Source organism: Podarcis vaucheri (assembly GCF_965113315.1).
Source record: "Podarcis vaucheri genome assembly, chromosome: 7".
Lineage (NCBI taxonomy): Eukaryota > Metazoa > Chordata > Lepidosauria > Squamata > Lacertidae > Podarcis > Podarcis vaucheri.
In genome coordinates this window covers 40,730,055-40,750,223 of record NC_138765.1, presented here as the reverse complement: position 1 = coordinate 40,750,223, position 20,169 = coordinate 40,730,055, and the positions used below count along the sequence as shown (strand labels likewise).

The following is a 20,169-nucleotide window of genomic DNA, read 5'->3' as shown; positions in this document are numbered from 1 at the left end:
CCCTATCCCAAGAACTTATTACAGTAACATCACTTCAACTGTCTACGCTTTAATGAGTTCATGAATTGATCACTGGTATTCCTTTCTGGCAGAAAGCCCAGTACAAAAAAGACCCTACAATAAAATGCATCACAGGACTATGCCATGTTCCAGCTTCTTTTTTAACCCAAAGGACTTTGCATTGCTTTCTGAAATGAACTTGCATCTGTGCTCATGTGTGCTGGTTTATCTGCTATTCCTAATGCCTCACATTTGTTGGGTGCCTGGTAATAAACTTTACACTATACATTTTATTATATATTTAGCTTCTTGAACAAGTCTGTTAAGTAAATCCAATCGAGTGAGTTATTCTTGCTCAACATTTGTGTACTACACAACTACATGAGTTTACCTCCCCTCACTTTACTTGCTTCCTTTCAGTTTGCCAAGAAACCTCTGCAGCACGTGCAAACACAGGTACTTTTATCTTGTACTTCCTCCTATGCTATTTGCCCAGTATGGTCTGTTCCAATCAATATTCCTTAACTGGGACTCATTTAAAGGTACTCTACTTGATCACTCATATACTTTTGGATGATTATCAGTTAAGTTTGCATATAAAATAAATATTTATGAAGTAAAAAAAATTGTTTTGAAGTCAGAATTAGTGAACATGGTTATTATTACTCAACAGTCAAAGGTTATGGTACATTCTGCCTCTTCTATTTCACTTTGATTAATTTATTTAAAAATAAATGCAAGTTTGTATTTTTAAACATATATAGGGAAAAATAAAGCCAAAACCACACTTTGTTTAGAGAATATATGTGTACATGGTAGAAGGTTCTTAGAACAAACATTCACTAAGAGGAGGGAGAAAAGGGGAGTGCCTCTTAAGAGTATACAGTCGTACCTCGGAAGTCAAACTAGATGTTGGACTAGATGACCTTCCAACTCTATAATTCTATGATTCTTCTCCAATAGTGATGGAGCAGTTGACACTGGTGGAAGAGTGGTGAGCAGTGTCAAAAACTAGATCAACCAAAGCTGACTTTGGTGGCAAGATTAAAGGTGGACAAGACAATACCAAGGGAAATTTTACTGCTGAGGCAGTAGACTAAGGTAGCTACTCCTGGATTAGAACCCAGAGGATTCAAGGAAGGGGATGTCTTCTAGTCATGAAGTAGACTGCTATGTTATGAACTTAGAGACAAAGAAAATACTCTGTGTTACAACACGAAACAATCTGATCAACAAAAGGCTGACTCTAGATTTAATCCTTTGAATGCCACTAGGTTCATGAGTGAGTAGAGCATTTCATCACAATCAGATGTCAATGAACGACATTCAACTTTAGACATAGACAGAGGGCCATGCACGATATACCGGATTTTCGAATGGACAGACATCCCCGTCAAAGGAAGAAATATTAATAGTAAACAATTATATGGCTTTTGTTTATGAATTAAGAAACAATTGATAGTGTTTCATAAATATTGCCAATACATTATTAGCCCACGTGTTGCCTTACGTTATGAACTTTGACAGACCCATCAACATGGAAAATTTCTATGGATGTAAAGATTACCCTCCATAACCTTGAGTGAAGTGTATCCTCCCAAAGCAGGTATAGTCAATGAAGAAGGCATTTGAAACATCTTATGAGAAGAAAAATGGGATTTTCTACACCTTTACTCTGAGGATCAGATAATGTGTTTCTCGGAGGCTCTACCAATATTGGGGGGAAGCAAAGATGTGGGGAATTTTTAGTGCTGTATATTATCAATTCAGAAGTGGAGCTACTGGAGAGTTATCAAGAGTAGTAGTCAACCAATATGGGTCAGAATAGAAACTTATGTTGCTGGTGCAACAGGAGTCTTGACAATCGTGTAGCATTTTGACTCAGATACTGTTAACTTGTATTGTCAGTGGTGTAGAGTAAGTGGTCTCATTTTCCATTCAATCTGGTGTACACTATTATTGATGTCTGGACTCCTTAAGGTCCAATATCTTCTAAGAAGTGTTGCATCCAGACAGCTTCAAGTCCCACCAGGAGAAGATGTCAATGATTCTCTCCAGGTTTGGCAAAACAAATATAGTAGTGTGAGCTTTCCAGCAATGCCTGTGAAGTTCTACTAGTGTCTGGGCTGACCTGAGATGACCTCAAAGCAAGAAGCTTGAAACCATATGTTTCTATTGTGCTATTATTGCTTAGTAAAGCACAAAATATGCTGACAGGATTAAACTTTGTGATCTTCCAAGCAAAACAAGGCTGTTTAAGCCCATGACACTGCCACCTTTAAAAACAACAGCCTATGAGCCATATGCAGATGACAAAAATTGAGGGGGGTAGTTTTTGGCAAGACAGACCTGCCAGTAACAATACCCAATAGTATCTCTTAGAGTGCTGAATGGCACTACTTAGTGGGAAGAAATCCCAATGAAAATCCTCATTATATATTTTACATGGCTATTTGTATATATTTAAACTTTTAATATATGGGTGTTTTATGATGGCCTATACAGTGGTACCTCCGGTTGTGGACAGGTTCTGGAGCTCCGGTCAGATCCCGAGGTTTCCGCAACCGGAGGGACCACTTCTATGCATGTGCTGAAATGGTAGAGTGCTTCTGCACATGCAGCAAAACACTTCTGGGTTAGCTGCTTTCAGAACCAGAAGTTTACGTAACCTGAGGGTAATGTAAGCCGAGACGCTACTGTACTTGTAATACCTAATAAAGGTTTGGCGAAGTAAAAAAAGAAGAATAATATACAAGATTTCAACCTTGTACCACTCAACTTCTTAACCAATCAGAAAAGCAGAAACTTCGGCAACGTTTCAGGTTTCCTAGTAACTACAATTCTTCTCCCTTTAAGTTTCAGTTTCCTAGGCTGATCTTTTGAACCCCTTTGCCAAGAACAGCCTCTGCACAGAATACAACCATATTATAAAATATAAAATAAACACAAGACAGCTGGACTGGTCTATTCAATCACACAAAGTTATGTTGAAACTAGAACCGTTTGTGCTAAAAAAGATTCACAGATAAATAATAGTTACAAACCCTTCATAACATGTTGCTAAAAGTATGCATTTCAAAGCCACCAGTTCAGTAACTTGGCTTTGATAGCTTGGGTAGCTTCCCCAATGCAATTCCCAGTTAAACTTAGCCTTACAAAAAAGTCACAAAAACAGACTAAAGCTGTGAACTTTCCCTTAATAACAGTGTTGCTACATTGCTTATCTTGCTTACAAAGGAATTCATCATGCATTATTTACTGTGGAGTGGTTTTTTAAAAACTGTTTTAATGCACACAGCTTTGAGTATCATGGAGAGGAATATAAATATTTTAATTTAAGTTTGTATGCTTGGGTAGTTGCCAATTATTATGTTGGTGCAATACAGTGATTGAAACAATGACTTACAGCAATAGTAGGATAAGTATACATTTTAAAAAATGAACATGAAGCAAAATGAAGTGACTTGCCCAACATATCAATTACAGTGGTACCTCTAGATGCGAACGGGATCTGTTCCGGGGCCCCGTTTGCATCTAGAAGCAAACGTAACTAGCGACGGCATGTCTGCGCATGCACGCATCACTTTTCACCACTTCTGCGCATGACGTCATTTTGAGCGTCTGCGCATGTGCAAGCGGCGAAACCCAGATGTAACGAGCTCCGTTACTTCCAGGTTGCCATGGAGCGCAACTCGAACGCACTCATCCCGAAGCACATTCAACCTGAGGTAAGACTGTACCTTTATTGGGGTTCTTATGCCTGGCTCTTCATGAGTCCCCCCCCCCAAGTATTCATCTTTGTAAAGAACACTGACACCATGGGGAGAGCATTGCACAGATTAGGGGGTGCATTACGGAAAAGGTCTGTTCTCCTGTTGCTATCTTGCAGGCAGCTGCTACAAACATTTCATTCCTCAGTGGCTGCCACCTTAGAATTCCATGCACTCACCTGCGTACATTTCTTTGTCACCTATGACTACCAGACAACTACTTGAATATAGGGTGAATTTAAGCTTAACTCAGGGGTCCTTGCGCTTTTTGGTCCCAATAGCACTTTTGGAAATCTAAGGAACTATAATGGGCACAACATAATATCCATCTCATGGAAGGAAAAACTGGTATGATCAGAATACATGCAAACATGCAAAATGCTTAACACAGCTACCAAGACAAAAACACAGTCAAAAAAAGCAGGCAGCACCTCCCAATAAACAGGCAACCTACTAAAAAAAACCCCCTAAGACCTCAGTTTTGAGAGACTGGGAAGGACAGGGAGCTTTGGCAGGTGCCAAAGGGAATGTCCCTGAGGGTACAATATTAGGCACCCAAGGCTTAACAAAACAGCCTTATAATGTGCAATTTCAGTCAAACTCTAAAAATGGGAAAGAATCTTCAAAACGAGCAAATTAGGTACTGTACATCAAATTAGGGTTGCCATTTCAAAGCTTATAATGAACTGCAGCGAAAATACAGTGGTGCCTCGCAAGACGAAATTAATTCGTTCCGCAAGTTTTTTCTTCTTGCGAGTTTTTCGTCTTGCGAAGCACAGTTTCCCATAGGAATGCATTGAAAATCAATGCGTTCCTATGGAGACCGTCCGGGGACAGAGGGGGAAGTGCCGCGGGCCTTCCCCTCTGTCCCCGGACCTGTTTTAAAGCAAGGGAATGGGCAGCGGGGAGAATCGCTTCTCCCCGTTGCCGTCCCTTGGTTCAAAAGGGGTCCGGGGAGAGAGGGGAAGGCACGGGCGCCTTCCCCTCTGTCCCCTCTTTTGAAGCAAGGGGCGGAGGTGAGAAGATCGCTTCTCTCCGTTGCCGCCCCTTGGTTCAAAAGGGGTCCGGGGACAGAGGGGAAGGCGTGTGCGCGCCTTCCCCTCTGTCCCCGGAGATTGCGGGGCTGGCAACGGGGAGAAGCAATCTTCTCCCCGCCGCCCCTTGCTTCAAAAGAGGTCCGGGGTGCGGGGGCAAGCTTCGTTTTGCGAAGCAAGCCCATAGGGAAATTCGTCTTGCGAAGCAACTCGAAAACAAAAAAACCTTTCGTCTTGCGAGTTTTTCATCTTGCGAGGCGTTCGTCTTGCGGGGCACCACTGTATTATGTTCATTTTTCACATGGTCTAGTCTTTCCCCTGCCCTCCCCAATATTCTTAAGAGCTGGAATTGGGGAGGCAAAAAGGGTCCTCCTTTCCTTCCACTCTGCAGGTTTAATCTGAAATCTTAGGCGCAGTACTGCACCCAGAGCTCAGAAAATCCTTGCGCTAATGAAATTCCCTGTTGCAAAATGTGCCTAGAACAATGGAAGTTTTGAACACTGCCTCCCAGTGATGTTGAGGATATAAAATTAAATAACCACTGCATGGCACTCCCAAGTTCCTTAAGAGCAAAGGTTGTATATGAAATGAAATTCATCAGATGGAACTTTCCCCATAGCAGTGATGTAACGTCAGCGAACACTTCCTCTGATGGATTTCTGCCTAGTGTGCAAATGTTAAATGTATGGGAACAAAGGTGGCAACACTACATAATCTGTTCAACAGATACTATTCTGGTGTTAATGCATGCAAGAATACAAATGACCTGCACACCTTTGCTCCAAGCACGATGCAATTACTGCTCCAGATGACAGAATGCCAAGTATTTTATTTTGTTTCAGCATTAAAACATGCCTATTGTGCCACCTCTCACTGTGATCAAGCAGATGAGTCACTTAATGCAGCCTCCATGTTGTCCTGATGAAGTTCCCCAGGCATGGCTTGGAAAGACCCATCTGGAGAGATGCTGCCAGTCAGTGTAGAGACACTACTAAGATTGGCATAAGATAGCTTCCTAAGTACATATGCTAACAAATGCAGCCAGACATGGCCTCCTCTTTCTCAGCAATGTTGCCTATCCTCAAGTACTAGCCAGGGTCTTTCTGCTCTACAGGTAGTGGGGAAACGTCAACAAAGCACTATGACTAATAGCATGACCCTGTGCACACCTTTCTTGGCAATGAGCCTCACTGAACTTAGTGGGACTGTCTTCCAAATCAGTATGCATGTAAGTCTGAAAAAAATGTTTATTAAACCAAGCACCTCCCAGTCTAGATTGATAGGGATGTGCTGGCAGGCTCAACACCCACTCAACCCCACAGCCTCCTCTGTTCAAAGTAACTGTGAAGGGCAAGTTCCTGCAGCTATTCTCTTGCGAGCTCTACAGATTTGAGTTGAGCCAAAAGAATGTGAAATGTTACGTTTCCAATTTGCTGAAACATTAGAACTGTGGCGGGATGCCTATGCAGGGACTTTAAAATGGGACTGCCATACCCTCTCTCTCCCACATCTTTTTCTGATTCATGAACCTCTGGCCAGCATAGACAATAGGTCAAAATAGTAGCAAACGAAAGCCCCTAAGAGCTTGGTCTGTTTGAAATATCAGTTACTAACAGCATGGAATTCACAGGTGTAGAAAGAACACTGACTGCATGACTTGTGCCAGTGTCGAAACTGAAACCACACATAGCTATAGACATACATGTGCTCAAAGGGAAGTTAATACAACAAATGCTTAAGAAATTGAGATAACTGAAAAGCAGTCATTTTCCTGGTATGGGTTGAGAAAACTGGATTTGGCTTGACAAAATATAATCCAACCTACAATACCCTCTTTCATCTCTCTGGACTCTGTTGCAAATATGGACACTTTATTAAAGTCTACATTCCCATGTCTACATTTTGAATAATCTAGCCGTCATTTTCTGGCAAGTATCCATTCTCCAGTTCCAACAAAATGAAAGTGCCAGTATGTAGCTAATGCTTACAATACACAACTACTGGAAATGAGTAAAAGTTGTGTGCTTTCTTCTTACAAAGGAGGAGAATCCGGTAAAACCATCACTATTTGCATCACATAATATTCTAAGCAATTTATTGTGCAACTCTGAAATGTGCTGGCACAGGATCAAACACATACAGCCCTGTGGGAATGTTAATAAGCAAAATAAAAATAATCCATTGCTCAGAAGGGACCACCCCACTTTCTCCTGTTCACCCCACAGGATTCCACTGTGCAAAGAACTGGGAACAACTCATGTGAACCATGCTTTCCTATTTCAGGTCAAAATGGAAGCATGCTACCATTTTATCACAAATGTGCCCCATTTTAAGTAATTGGTTAGGGACGCAAAACTGCACATGCACGCACACACTTCCTGTTCAATCTATGGCACAGCTTGATAGTTTGAAACACAGAACATAGCAAGATGTCTTATACAAAGTCAGACCACTGTTCATCTTGCAGAAGACAATCTACTCCAGTGGTTGGCAAGGTTTACCTCACCTGAGCTAGTTCACTCCAGCGGAGTTCCCTCCGTGCGCCGGATCATGCACACCCCCGTGATTTCCGGCGTCTGCGTCTGCACAGACGCAATTTCCAGCACAGGGGAAGCAAGTTCCCGCGCTGGTTTAGCGCAGCACACAGGGACTCACCAAGAGGGTGGCTCGGTTTGGGGGCGGCTCGTGGGCCAGTTAAACGACCCTTGTGGGCTGCTTGTGGTTGTCTACCCCCTGATCTACTCTGACTGCTGGGAGATCTCCAGGTTTTAAGACAGAGGACATTTCCACTCCTGTCTGGAGAAGTTGAGTTGAACCTGGGACCTTCTGTATGCAAAACAGGTGCTCTTCAATCTACGTCTGGAGGGACAAGAGTTCTCCATCCTTAACATAGCGTGTATGTACTACCAGTGTCTCATTCTTATGCAGGGAGAGGGCACGGATGTTGGTGGAGTCCAGTTCCAAAAGGCTGCAGCTATCATGACTGGCAGCCAATGATGAGAAGTAGGTCTGGGGTGTTTGGGGTATTTTGTTAGCAGGGGGAGCGTTGTTTCTGTTAGGTTTTTGTATCTTTATTTTAGTTCTTGTTTGTGGTTACAAGATCTCAAGCAGTGTCCAAATGCACAGCAAAAAGTCAAAAACTTTTCAAAAATATGTAATGTAAAATCACCGAATGGCGTCAAAAATCTAAAACAGACTTGCTGCATCCTTCCTAGGCAATGCTAATAGTGCAACTCTATGCATGTATACTGAAAAGCAAGCACCAGTGAGTTCCAAGGGACTTACTTTAAGGTAAGGGTGTACAGGAATACAGCCACAAACAATATGAAAAGTGAAACTAGACAAAAACAACCGCATAACTTTATAAACCTCTGTCATGACTCCCCTTGAAGCGAAACAACCAAAGAGAAGAGAGACCAAGCGGCCCATAAAATCTGGACTAGCCTTGTATTTTCAAGCAAAAGGCACATCATTTCCAGAACTAAATTGGAAAGTATTTTTCTTTGCTCAGTCTTCAAAGAAGAAACTCTGTGCATCCCTCCCAAACTGCCAATGTGTTGACTACAGATTTACTCCATCATACCAATCCTTCACCACAAGAATGCAACATTCTTTTAACAGCAAAAAAATTAATAATTAGTGGCTAGACTAGATTTCATATACAGCAACATCTGCAAATCATAGTGTTTCACTTAGCAGATCAAATACTTTTTAAAACCACAAAACCAAGCACTGGTTTTATTTCAAAACAGCAGAGGTCAAGTATGTTACCTTCCCACACAGATAAGGATTTGTGACTCATCATGTTTGCCTTATCACCATACCCAACAGTGCAGTTTGACTCAGGTTTACTAAGTAAGAGAGAAACCGAAGTTTTATTTTCTTATCCTGATGTTTCCATTCTAGTTAGGGACAGGGAAAATGTCTGAACTACTGGGAAGGCCTGAATTTGAGTATCAAGCTGCAAGAATGACCTTTCTTTCTTATTTACAAATTAACAAATTAGCAGGTCTGCATTGTATTGTATCCGCTCAATTGTTTTTAATAAACTTAAATAAGAAATTACTGTACTAGTCTTCTAAAAACAAAACAAAACAAAAAGCAAAACTTAACTTTTTACTACAACCAGCTTATGTACCAGGAGGCTAGAAACAGGTAACGTAAAACCATTTTTAAAAAATGATTTGGGGGTGGGGGCGATGTTCCAGAAAGTGACAGGCCAATTAATTTCAACTTAGTTCTGGGGAAATAGGTGGACAGCATGATTATCAAGCATACAAAATAATGTGAAGGATTAACATAGGTTCAGCAGAGGTAAATTCTGTCTCACTAACCCTGTATAAAGGTAAAGGGACTCCTGACCATTAGGTCCAGTCGCGGACGACTCTGGGGTTGAGGCGCTCATCTTGCTTTATTGGCCAAGGGAGCCAGTGTACAGCTTCTGGATCATGTGGCCAGCATGACCAAGCCACTTCTGACAAACCAGAGCAGCGCACGGAAACACCGTTTACCTTCCCGCCGGAGCAGTACCTATTTATCTATTTGCACTTTGACGTTCTTTCAAACTGCTAGGTTGGCAGGAGCAGGGACTGAGCAATGGGAGCTCACCCTGTCACAGGGATTTGAACAGCCAACCTTCTGATCGGCAAGCCCTAGGCTCTGTGGTTTAAAGTGTATAGAGTTCTACAAAAGCACATAGATTGGAGTGATCCAACACTGTATACCTGAACTTCCAAAAAACTTTTAAGAAAGTCCATCATGAAAGCCTCCTGAGTAAACTTACAAGTTATGGATATAGCTTGGTACCTGGTTAAAGAACATGAAGCAAAGCATAGAAATAAATAAACACAAAGTTCTCACAATAAAGGACCTACCCTAGAACTAGTGATTTTTATCTAGGTTATAAATGGTCCAGGAATGGCAGTGATATAGCCAAATTTACAGATACTGTACAAAATTATTCAGGGTAGTATAAAGTATAACAGGTTGCAAAGAACTCCAAGAGTACCTCCCAAAACTGTGCATGGGCAACAAATGGCATATGAGGTTCAATGCAAACAAGTGTAAAGTGATGTACATTGAAGATAACAATCTTAGCTTTCCTAAGATGGTGTATGAATGATTGATTGGGAAAGAGATTTTTGGTCATGGTAGATAACTCAATGTAGATGTCAAACCAGTATGCAGAAACTGTGGAAAAAGGCAAATTCTAGATCACTACAAAAGGCATCAAAAATAAAACTGCCAAAAACATAATGCCTTTATACACACCTGTGGTGTAAGCAAACCTGGAATACTGTGACTGTCCACATACTTGCAGAGCTACTCCATGCAATAAACTGTCTAATGCCCAATAATCATAGCTTGCAGCACAAGTCAGTCAGCAGAGGCAGTGAGTTTGCATCCCCTTGGCAGAAGTGGTTTCTGTAGATCCCCTCTCTGACACCTGTGATTCTATGACCTTCTGGGTTGTATTCCATATTAGATCTACTCAGAGTAGACTCATTGAAATTAATGGACATACAGCTTAAATACATCAATTTCAGTGGATCTATTATGAGAAAAACCTATCTGAATATAAAATCAACTGCTTCCATAAAGGCACAAAAGAGACTGGGTTGGATGAGAAATCATAGTTTTGCTGCAGTAACCTGATACCCTACAGATGGGACTGGCCAGTTCAGGATAAAACATTTTCATTAGTACTGATTGTATATACTGGAGTAAGCAATAAATGCAACCAAGGTAAAATCAGTACCGCTTGGAATATTAAGCTATTTTCTGTTATAATGTACAATATTTCTAACAAAACTTACTTGTTTAAATAACATTCTTAGTAGTGTATCAAACTTGAAAAAAAGAATTTTTAAACTTGAGCTGCAAGGAAAAATAAATAAAGCAAAGTTGAAGTCAGACTGGAAGAATGATCACTACTTGTGGTGTGCGCACACATCACTTTTCAGGTTTTTAGACTTCTTTACCATTTCAAAAACTTGCAAATCCTGTTTGACAGTTACAGTGAGACAAGAGAGTGTACAACATGCCATGGAATCTAAATTTCTCTTTTAAATCTTAAAATAATTGTTTGTCTCCATCTGTGTCTTGGAAGCAAACAAAATTCAATTACAACTAGACTTGCGAGGTGTAGCTCCTTGAGAATGTCTGTCTATTTAATCTAAGTTACTGCTTTTAAAAAGTCCAGAAAGGTTAATTAAAGGTAAAGGTAAAGGTACCCCTGCCCGAACGGGCCAGTCTTGACAGACTGTGGGGTTTGTGCGCCCATCTCACATTTATTGGCCGGGGGCCAGCGCTGTCCGGGGACACTTCCGGGTCACGTGGCCAGCGTGACATCGCTGCTCTGGCGAGCCAGAGCCGCACACGGAACGCCGTTTACCTTCCCGCTGGTAAGCGGTACCTATTTATCTACTTGCCCCCGGGGGTGCTTTCGAACGGCTAGGTGGGCAGGCGCTGGGACCGAACAGCGGGAGCGCACCCCGCCGCAGGGATTCGAACCGCCGACCTTTCGATCGGCAAGCCCTAGGCGTTGAGGCTTTAGCCCACAGCGCCACCCGCGTCCCTAGAAAGGTTAATTAACCATCCTTAAATTTCCCACCTTCTCAATCTTGATTTAAATATAAAGCATCACAGTTTGATATATCAAACCGATTTGACCATCACATCAGAAATTTGTTGTCTAACAAGAATAAGAAGCATTCCCCAGTACCAGAGAAAGTATACAAGGTGACCACACCACACTCTCATGCACACACATTGCACCCACCATATACATGCAGACTATAGATATACATGAATTTCACCCTCACATCTACACAGCCACACACAACTTGCCTCTGCCCAACTGCATCTCTCCCTCATCCAAACACATTGCATATAAATCTATCCTATGTAACAGAAACCACACATATACACCTTCCACTCCACCCTCTCTCTCACACACACAAAAAGACCACACATACATGAAGTGAAGGATATGCCTGGCACCAGTCCCATGGCTGGCAGCAACAATAAACAGACCTCTTCACTCATCCCTTTCCCTTCCTGTGCAACTTTTTAAAAAGCCCCTCAGAGAGAAAGGAAGTGCCCACTCCTAGCTCAAAATGGTTGCAGAAACTTCAAGTAAACTGAAGAAATGTGGTTCTTCCCCCACCTGGCACTTGTTTTAAAGGAGTCCCTCCAATGGGAAAAGGAAGTGCCAGCCACCAGTGAAATGAGGCTGGCCAGCAACAGCACACTAACTTGAGTGAACAGGACTATTCCTGATGTACCCTCCTTTTCCCCACACACACCAATTTTTGTTTAGTTAGGGTTTTTTGCCTCTGCATGGAACAAAAGAAGTGCCCACCAACATGTGGCTGGCAGGCAAGGTCACTCACTCCTCTTCCCCCACCAGATTTTTTTAAACAGGCCTTCCATGTAAGGAAGCATCCACTGTCAGCTCCATGTGGTTGGTGGGCCCAGTGAATGTCTGGATCAATGCTTCAGATTGCCTCGTGGACTGCAAGGGCGGCCTTCTTGGCACTATGGTACCCACAAGTGCTGAGCTGAAAGCCCCTGAAATACAATTATTTGCAAACCAATGGGAAACATTTCCTGCCTAAGCTGCATCAAATCTAACAGCAGTTCTGGGGCATCTGCACTTACTTTAAACTAGACTTGCCTAGGTACCATTCCTCATATGAACAAAACAGGCAGAAATGAGAGCCAATAAAAGAAAAATCCTGCATCTGTAAGAACTTGAATATGTTGGTATTACACAATACGTAAACCACATATATTCAGCCAGTCACATAAAGACAAAATGCAGATGCAAATATTGAGCATGTCAAAGCAGTTTCTTTTTCAGGACAGGGATCAACAAATCAGGAGTTGTTTATCGTAAGTGGTAAGCCAGGAATAAACCATTGGCTACCACTTGTAGCCCACCCATTGGAATTAATGAAGTAAAATGCTTAGGGGAATGACTATATGAGCAGCTCCCACAGGAATTTATATATATAGTTAATAGAGGAATAACTGATTCATGTTGCAGCTGTATGTACACTGAAGGAGACGAAAGTATGAATCATGCTAATGAGGTATACAATGGAAAGAAAAGGTCACAATGGTTCCTACTATATGCATCTGTATTCACACTATGAGGGCAGGGGGAGAATTATGTCATCTGGACAATTTCTGACATTTAACATTTGGAGCTCAGAGAAACTGTCGATGCAGTGCCCAGGTATCAGCTCTATATTAAGTCCATGTACAATTCCTCCCAAATGAACCTCTGAGCACACAGATACAAAAGGAAGAGAAGGGGTTCGATCTTATGAAGACATCGGTACCTGGTTTCACTACACACACACACACACACACACACAGTCACACGTGTCACACACAGCTCTCAATCACAACAGCCAACCATTCTGCCCAGATGATGCTTTCTCACTCAGCAGGCTGAAATGGATTCTTGTAACAATCTCTAAAGAGGAAAAGCTTCAATCTGAAATCATGCCAGAGGCAATATAGACCCATGAATTGTTTCCTAGTATACCTGTGTGTGGGATTAATGAAAACCTTAATTAAGATCACTGTCTATAGCTGTGAACCCAGACACCTCCATCACATACATACTCCTCTCTGTAAGCTACAGCACACACTTTTGATGGGATGCACGCCTCACGGGGCGGGGGGGGGGCACACCTAACAAATCCCCTAACTCAGGAGGAGGAACAGATAGGGCAGATAGGGCACAGCAGTCAAAGGGTGAACTCACCTGTACCCAGTGCTGCCTCCTAAATCTACTAGAATTTGAACCATGATCTCCTTGATACAACTATCTTGAATGCTAATCTATCTTTACATCAAGTTGGGATTACTTCCTTTGGCCTCAATCTTGCCATTTTCTAGCAGCGAGTTTGCCTAACTAGACCAACTGCATTAAGAACTAACCCCAGCGTACTTTTAGAAGTGAACCACAATGTCATGCAACATGCAATAAAGGCTTATGGTAAACTTTGTGGCAGCTTTTGTAATTAGAATCTAGAATCAAGATCCAACTATCATAAAATTACCCCATTACAGAAGACAGGGGTTTCTCTCATTACAAGCATATGGTACAACTTTAAATTTTTACCAACTGTACAAAGATTTTCTTGGACTAGATGCCCAATTATTACCACATATAAAAGTACTTGAACTCCTTCAGTACAAAAACTTCCTCCAATGTTCAATGCTCATTACCTTCAAATAACTGCATGGGGGGGTTCTTGAAGAAAAGAAAACAATGCCATTGGTCTGTTTTGCTTCCCTTTCCCTCTCAGTTGTGAGGGGGAAGAGCAAGGAAAAATAGTCCCATGTGAAACCTATCCCTATGCTCATTTACTCAAAAGTATGCCTCAAGACTTATGAGACTTGCTTCCAAGTGCCTAGTCTGCAACTATAAACATACAATGCCTCATTTAGAAGCTAATGTAAGAACCAGATCCCATTATAGACAAAAATACTAATTCCTTAGAGCTAAACTCAACAGCCACTTGCTCTACTGCCATTATAATCTGTTGAACTGCTACCATTCATTTCTTAAAACTGTTCCAAGAGCATTCCTTATCTGCCAAACAAGTATATATTTACAATCTGTTTCCACACTTCTTTAAATTAGCATTATTCATTTGCATAACACTTTGGTTATTGTAAGATACAGTGTGGAGACTATCCATCTAGAAAAGCAGAATACTTAGTATGTTATCAGAAACCAATGACTTTAGAAGGACTACAAAAATGATATGGGGAAGCAAATTCACAACCATGACTCTATAGAATTTTGTATTATAGACAATTTTTAAAATTGAAAATGCATTAACACAAAGAAAGAAATTAAAACCCCTCACAAGTGAGGGAGGGGGAGTACTCAGTAATATGTTAGGTTTGCAAGCTGCAGAATCTGATGTCATGTGCATTTCAGTACTTTTATTCAATAAAGAACAAAGTGAGATTACATATTTTACAACTATGGAGTATACCATTCAGAACTCTACAGTGATAGCCTTCCAGTTTAATGGCAAGAATTACTATGTTAAAGGGCTTCTTAATGTTCAAGAACACAAATTTTGCTAAAAGTAGTCTGAACTACATCTCACTTATTGGTATACTTGAAGGAAATTAATGAAAATTCAATCACATTCTAAAAAGCTGTTACTAATATGGTTCTCTCTCTAAAGAGAACTTTTAAAAACTTTAATGTCAACAAAGCAGCTTTATTGATTCATATTTTTGTGATTAGGTAAAAGAAGCTTTTACCATTCTAATAAAACACATACTTCACCCTTGTACCTCAAACAACAAATCATTCACCAAGGGATTGTGTTAGTGAGGAAATCACAGCTGAAGACAGTTTACCAGGCATTGATAAGATGCTACAACAAACAAAACCTTCAGGGATGTCCCCAGCTTTCGAATAAGCCAAAACCACCCAGCAGTATTACAATCAGCATCATCCCCACACCAACTAATTAAAGAGATATCCCTACATCATACCTAAATAAGATCACCCTAGAATTGCTAAAACCCACAGATTCAGAAGTAGTTCCAAAACTACCAACATAGGTTCAGTCTTCCCAACCTTTTAAGACCCCAAACCCTCCTTTAGGCTAAACATGCATTGGGGCGTTTGTTTATTTTACCATCTGTAATGTGGCAATGCAGCAAGGGTCAGGCTGCAACCCTGCCAACCAGCTGAAGACCAAGGGATTAGACAACACTTTGCAATGCATGTCAACTTTAAAAGCGCAGGGGGCGGGGGTGAGGAGGCTCCTGCCAACGTTGGACAAAAAGGGGTTTGCAGGCTAACATTTCCAGTTCCTAGTTTTCGAAAAATGAACACAAGCGCCAGGGAGAAATAGAGGGAGAGCGCTTGTAAGGCAGTGAAGAGGGTGTCCTCACCCAAGCCAGGAATCCCGGGGCCCTTTTCTTGGCCTGTGTGACGGTGTCATGTTTTGCTCTGGGAGGCTGGCTCCAGGGAGCGAGAGAGAGATTAGAGCAGGCCTCCCCCCCCCCTCCCTCTCTCTCCGAGGGCCTGGCACACTAGTATCCAGCCTGACGGCCTGCCCTCACACGCACTGGCTTTTCTCCCTCCTAGAGAGAGCTGCTGCCCGGAGAGGAGCCTTCTTCGCAGGGCTGGGTCACTTATTCTGCACAGGAAGATGCATTGGAATTCGCGCAGGCGCAGTCCCGCTCGGAATTAGCCCACCTTAAAATAAATAAATAAATAAGAGGAAAAGGGACGGGAGACCGCGGGGGTGGGAGGGTCGCTCCAGAAACTCGTCGACACCCCCTTGCCCCCCCCCGCACGGAATGAAGAGCTTTCTCCTGTCTCTGAAGCCCCCCAAAGCGAGGGAGAGAGAGAGAAAGGTGTGGGGGTCTAGGCTCCCACAGCGCCCCCTCCCAGGGACTGCCTAAAGGTTTTCCCCACCTCCCCATTCGCTTCCTCCTCCTGCTGCTGCAGCCCCCTCTCCTCAGCCACTGCCCCCCCTCGAAGAGGGAAACACCCGGGGCCCCCCCGACAAACACGGGGCCTTTTTGCCGCGCGTCTCCCCTTTTTCCCCCTCACAGGGGGCAGCGTGGTTCGTGCGCCTCTTCCCCCCCCCCACCGCACCCCGGCCTCCCCTCATTCCCTCACGACGACGGCGCCCTCCCGCCCGGCCTCCGTGAGGCAGCTCCAGGCCCGGAGGAAGGCGGAGGCTCCCCGCTCGGTCCGCTCACCTGCCCGCCGCGGCTGACAAGCCTCCCCCAGGCCGAGCGACGAGAGCCTGCCGCGAGCAGCAGCCCCTTCCCCCGCCCCGGCCGGGCTACGCTTCGCTCGGGGAGCGTCGTCGACGGCGGTGGCGGCAGCAGCAGGCGGTTGGAGGCGGCGGCAGTCCGGAAACGCCAACAGCAGGAGCGGCGGTGGCGGCGGCTCCTCAGCCGGGCGCCGAGGGGGAGGGGCTTGGGCGGGGAATGACAGGCTCGGGGGCGGGGCCGAGAGGAGGAATGCGGGGGGAGGGGCCGAGCAGCGCTGCATTATTTATTAGCCCTAGTACGTAGTCTTGTTTATTAGTGCTGCATTATTCATTGGTAACAAGTATTTTTTATTTTATTTTAATTAGGTATTCATCTTCCGGAGGTGTGGCCATGCTTATCTCTTGAGGCAAAGAACAGCGAGTCTTGTGTCAAGTTAAAAGCGCGGTGCTAAGCATGCACCTAGCCCACCTAGCACTCCTGCCCACCTAGCAGTTCGAAAGCACCCCTAAGTGCAAGTAGATAAATAGGTACCACTTTATAGCGGGAAGGTAAACGGCGTTTCCGTGCGCTGCGCTGGTGCTGGCTCACCAGTGCAGCTTCGTCACGCTGGCCACGTGACCCGGAAGTGTTTTCGGACAGCGCTGGCTCCCGGCCTCTTAAGCGAGATGAGCACACAACCCCAGAGTCGGTCACGACTGGCCCTTACGGTTAGGGGTACCTTTACCTTTAAGCATACATACTCAGGAGTAAGTCTTACTGCATTTCAGCGGGGCTTACTCCCGGGTTAATGGGGTAGGATGCCTAACACATTTATTCAGGCATAAGGATATTGTTATTATTACTTTCCAGAGGCGTGGCCGTGTTACATTCTTGCAGCTGAAAACAACAAGTGGTGTGATATTTTAAAGGTGCCGGCCTAACTGTGTCTGCTCAGAAGGGTAAGTCCTATTGCATAGGATAAGGCTGCACAACACATTTACTAAGGCATAAGGTTATTATTATTGCCAACCACCGTTTTATTGTGTTTACATTAGTAACCCTGTTCCACAGTAGTTATTCATTAAAAACATGTAATATAAACATTAAAACAGATTAAATGTGACAACTCCCACACCCAGACGATTATGATTTATTGATTCGGCTTGCATCCCACTCTTCCATTTGAGAGCTCAGAACATCTTTAGTGAATATTATCATTACTCATCTTCCAGAGGTGTAGCCATGATAAGCGATTGCAACCCCAAACGGGTCTTGTGGCAACTAAAAAGTGTGGTCCTAACCATGCCTACTCAGAAGTTAGTCTTATTGCATTCAATGAGACTTATTCCCAGTTAAGTGGTTAGGATGCCTATTGCATTTATTATGGCATAAGCTCTGCCTCATATATATATGATGTGGGTGTTGTTGACAGGAAGAAGGAAGTATTTGAAATGCTGAGAATCACGTTATTGACAGTGGCTATTCACACATGCAAAGCAACAGTTCCTCTTGATAACAGACTTCTTTTTGGCATTGGTGTCAATGAACAGCTAGTACAATTAAAAAACAAAACATTGTGTTGATTCAGTTCACAAGTGGTGGCACTGAATCTGCAGCAGTTTCAAGGTGCAGTCTCTTTTTGTTCAAGGGTTTCTGCCTTAAGTTCAGTTGCTTTACACAGCATCCTGGGAGGCTGAAATATTTTTGCACTGGGGAAACAAGACCCAGGGAATTAACTGGTCCCACAGGTTCTTTGGGTAGCATGGCTTCTGGAACCAGCCCACCTTCCCGTCCCCTCGTGCATATGCCCATTCCCTTCTAATTCAGGGTCCTTGGCTCATCACCTGTGTAATGTTTCTGGGTCAACGACAGATATAAAGAATTAGGAGTAGTTTTTATAAAACAAGCTTTATTCAGAGTAGTCTCCAAGACCTTCTGCTGGAACTGAAACTCAAGGCCTAAGGAACGGCCCAGGGTCCTGTGACTCCAGAGGTAAGTCCTCAGATTGCCAAGCCTTTAACCTTGAATAAGTTATAAAATGTGAACAAAAAATGAAATGATTTTTTTAAAAAACCCATAAGATTATTACTATAGACATATATGTTGATTCTGCTGCATGAATTGCATAGACACAGATGTATCTACTATGGAACTTAAGTGATCTTGACTAATGAATTACACTATACATTTTACACTCTACATTTTAGCACATCTCTCTATAAGTCGTTCTGGAGATTTTATCTTTCTGGTAGAACACCTCAAAGTTTGTTCTACAATAACCAGTAACTTGTTATTTGCTGGTTTCAGTTTTGGCCTTGACAGACCTTGATAATCCTTTCCAGATAAAATATTCACATGAGCACCAGTGTTCAGTTTAAATGAGATGGATATCTCATTCACCTGCATAGAGAGAATCCAGTCGCTTTCACTAGTCTTTCTTCCTTTTGCTACATTAACATAAAACTCATCTGAAATACCTTCAACAGTGTGCACCTGATTTTACTTTCTTTCTTTCTCTGGCTTGGTAACACATTGCAAAATTATTCCCACAGTTAAAACAGCTCCCCCCCCCATGCTCAACGGTTTAGGACCATGCGGCATTCCACATTTTTTTTGCATGCTTCTTTCTTTTGTATTATTATTATAATATTTTTATTTATACCCTGCCTTTTTCCCTGACGGAATTTTAGGTGGCTCACAGATATCCCTCTTCTCACAGTGAGAGAAGCTATTTCCACTTTTGAAACTCGCTTCCTTATACTCTGCTCCTTAATATGCAAAACAGATTGCAGATTGCACCCAGGGCTGTTGGGACAAAAAGCAAATTGTGTCTGTTCCCCCATTTAAAAATAAAAGCCAGAGTTGTTTGGGAAAGCAAGTCCCCTATGCAGCAGAGAGCAGAAGTAAAGAGATACGTGGTAGTCGTTATATTGGCAGAGATGAGGTATAAATTTAGCTGCTGCCCTAGTCAAGAGAAGCCCAATTGCCTAGAGAGTCTTAGTGTTTAGCCCACCTAACCTGCAAAAGCTGGATCCAATCTTTATGTAACAAAAAAAAATCATCTCCCACCTCACCCCCGTGGCACACACCTAACTCTGCATAGGATCAGAAAGCACACTGATTTCAATTAAAGACTTACATATAAGTTTGACTCCCATCTTCTCTGCACACTTACCTGGGATGAGCCTCATTAAGCTCAAGTAAACATGCCTAAGCTTGGGCTATTCTTTCTCACACTGAAATCCATTGAGCACTAGAAGTGCTCTGCTTTGGCCTTTAAAGTTGGAGAGAGGACTGGCCATGCCATTTCAGAAATAAAACATGCACATTCCTTCATTTCTTAACATGTGTTCGTGGGGAATGAGGTGAGGCCCAGATTGTGAATTTGTGATGAGCCCAGCAAAATACTCATTGGGTCCTGCATAGGCCTGTAGCTGGGGGCGGGGGGGGTGACCCCCCCAAAATGTCCTTTTTTCAAACAAATAATTAAATTTGTTACAGAAAGATTAAAAGCAAACAGGAAATCCTTTGTTTTACTTCTCAAGGGCACAAATGCTAATTTTGGGGTGGGTTGGCAATGGAATCTGCCTAGTATGAAAACATAA

The 20,169-nt window shown here is 42.9% G+C and overlaps 1 protein-coding gene and 1 long non-coding RNA gene across 2 annotated transcripts in view; one reads left to right on the top strand and one right to left on the bottom strand.

Annotated features, from left to right (window-relative positions):
- Positions 1-16,706, bottom strand: part of GARRE1 (granule associated Rac and RHOG effector 1) — a 57,436-nt gene extending 40,730 nt beyond the window's left edge. Inside the window, exon 1 of the mRNA XM_082233453.1 lies at positions 16,568-16,706. The gene's annotated coding sequence lies outside the window, so the exon portion shown is untranslated. The remainder of the gene's footprint in view (positions 1-16,567) is intronic.
- Positions 16,707-17,347: 641 nt separating this feature from the next.
- Positions 17,348-18,628, top strand: LOC309538211. Its single transcript, XR_014222132.1, has 2 exons — positions 17,348-17,523; positions 18,392-18,628. It is a non-coding gene; the product is annotated as an uncharacterized lncRNA (long non-coding RNA).
- Positions 18,629-20,169: the final 1,541 nt, after the last annotated feature.